The sequence below is a fragment of the Megalopta genalis genome, unplaced genomic scaffold, assembly GCF_051020955.1.
Source record: "Megalopta genalis isolate 19385.01 unplaced genomic scaffold, iyMegGena1_principal scaffold0139, whole genome shotgun sequence".
Classification (NCBI taxonomy): Eukaryota; Metazoa; Arthropoda; class Insecta; order Hymenoptera; family Halictidae; genus Megalopta; species Megalopta genalis.
Genome location: NW_027476208.1, coordinates 75,001 through 77,500, shown reverse-complemented (window position 1 = coordinate 77,500; position 2,500 = coordinate 75,001). Strand labels below are relative to the sequence as shown.

At 56.0% G+C, this 2,500-nt stretch overlaps 1 pseudogene; it reads right to left on the bottom strand.

Annotated features, from left to right (window-relative positions):
- Window positions 1-2,500, bottom strand: part of LOC143262524 (large subunit ribosomal RNA) — a 7,627-nt pseudogene that overhangs the window by 3,019 nt on the left and 2,108 nt on the right.

Genomic DNA, 2,500 nt, shown 5'->3' with positions numbered 1-2,500 from the left:
AGTAGGAGCTGGACCCGTCGTCTTTGGACGCTTAGTTTTTTGTTCATTAATTTTATTAAGACCCATAATGTGTCTTGGTCTTTCATCCAGTGCGCTCCCCGGCCACCACCGACCCACACAATTTGGAACCCGCCAAAGGCTGAGTTAGGGCTACGCACCGAATATAGTCTGCTGGCTGGGTCGGTTTCCTTACCCAGCCCGCGTCCTCGCCCAGCAGAACCCACTTGCCCGAAGCGTGTGGTCGTTCCAAGCCGATTGACTGGAACAGGGCTGCTTTTCTCGTCCAGCCGCCCATCTAGCCGAAGCAGAGGCCAAAGGTACGTGTTGGGGACGTCTCACCCGCAGGAGAGGGCCCCCTCAGATCCCAGGATCCTCTTTTCCGACGACAAGGGTCGCCACGCACGGCAAACACGTGGGAGACAGCAGTCGGAGAGGCTGCCTCTTCCTCTCCACCACACTTCGTTCAGTTCGCTGCGTATTTAAGAACACGAGCTATCCAGCGGTACCTTTTTCGTGGAGGCTCAAGTGTGGCTAGGGCACGTTTGCCCCTTGCGGCCTGGGTTGCCCAGGGGATTGATTGCATCCCATGTATTCCTGAGCCCAGCGGAGTGTTGTCTAGTGGCGTGTTCCGCCCACGAAAAACGGTCTGGAAAACCGTTTAACGTAAACTGGGGAACTGATGCCACGAGTGACAACAGTTCCCCAGTCGGAAGTCATACAGCACATACAGTGCTGTACAAAGAACACGCCACAGCCCGTATGCTAAATCAGGGCCTCGCCATTATGCGAAGTACTACATGTACGACGCACTGACGGTCTCTAATGCCTTCATCGCCGATACACCCATCGACTCGGCCGATCAACCCTCCTACGCGAGGGCTAGTTCGGGGGTTATCTCCCGCCCTGGGTGGCCACGGACCGCCACCGCCAGTAGATAGGGACAATTATTGCGAATCTGGCCACCACGGAGGTGGCGCAGATATGTTTCCTCGCCATGTTGGCATACACAAAAACTTTAATACCTACCCCCCGACGGAACACCTACGAGGGGTCCGAACGTGGGTAAATCGCCGCCTTCGTTCAACATTCATTAGGCTGGGTACGGAAGACCCAGTCTTGACTCCTTGTCCGTGTAAGGAGTTTTCAAGTTTGTTTTGAGTTGGGTAGGCTGTGCTACCTACTCCAACTGTGTATAGAAGGTTATTAGGAGGGTTTTGCTTTGCCGCTTGACCGCGGCAGCGGGTGCCCGCCACCGCCCTCCGCAGTGACGGCACTCTGCCACATGTATTCGCCCCCTTTCTTCTACACGTCAGCAATGATTATGCAGCGTGCTAGGGTGGCGTATGTTGGTTATTCTTTGCCTATTGGCGTAACTAGGCGGCTGCACATGGTTGGTGCCCGTCTAGCGAAGATAGGCATGTTGCTGTTGGCGTAGCGGAGCTTCGCCAGCTACGGTAGCGGGTGTCAAGCACCTCACGCAAGCACCGCGGCCGTTCAGCTCCACAAAACCATGATGGGGTGGAATCTGTGATGGGGAAGGATGGGACTAGGCAGGGCGGGTGCCATAGCCCTTTTTGCCGCAAATACAGACTTGCGTTGCCCGGTCTCCGCCGCGTGGAGGCGGGGTTGGACTTTGGAGACCAGTAGATAGGGACAGATGGGAATCTCGTTAATCCATTCATGCGCGTCACTAATTAGATGACGAGGCATTTGGCTACCTTAAGAGAGTCATAGTTACTCCCGCCGTTTACCCGCGCTTTTTTGAATTTCTTCACGTTGACATTCAGAGCACTGGGCAGAAATCACATTGCGTCAACACCCGTGGGGGCCATCGCAATGCTTTGTTTTAATTAGACAGTCGGATTCCCCTAGTCCGTGCCAGTTCTGAGCTGAGCGTTGAATGGCGGCCGAAGAGGACGACCGCACCGATGGGAAACGCCACGGAAGCCTCGCAGCAAGGAAGATCCGCGGGAGGCCAAGGCACGGGACCGAGCTCGGATCCCAGCCACGAGAGCCGTTCACCTCGCCCAGGCCCGGCACGTCAGCCAGACCCGCTTCCCGACCAAGCCCGACACGCCCCGCTCCTCAGAGCCAATCCTTATCCCGAAGTTACGGATCCAATTTGCCGACTTCCCTTACCTACATTAATCTATCGACTAGAGGCTCTTTACCTTGGAGACCTGCTGCGGATATGGGTACGAACCGGCGCGACACCTCCACGTGGCCCTCTCCTGGATTTTCAAGGTCCGAGGGGATGATCCGGACACCGCCGCAACTGCGGTGCTCTTCGCGTTCCAAACCCTATCTCCCTGCTAGAGGTTTCCAGGGAACTCGAACGCTTATACAGAAAAGAAAACTCTCCCCGGATCTCCCGACGGCGTCTCCAGGTCATTTTGGGTTACCCCGACGAACACTCTTACGAGGGCCCGAATGGTATGCGGTTCCGCTGCCGGGTTCCGGAATAGAAACCGGATTCCCTTTCGCCCAATGGGTGTTTTTT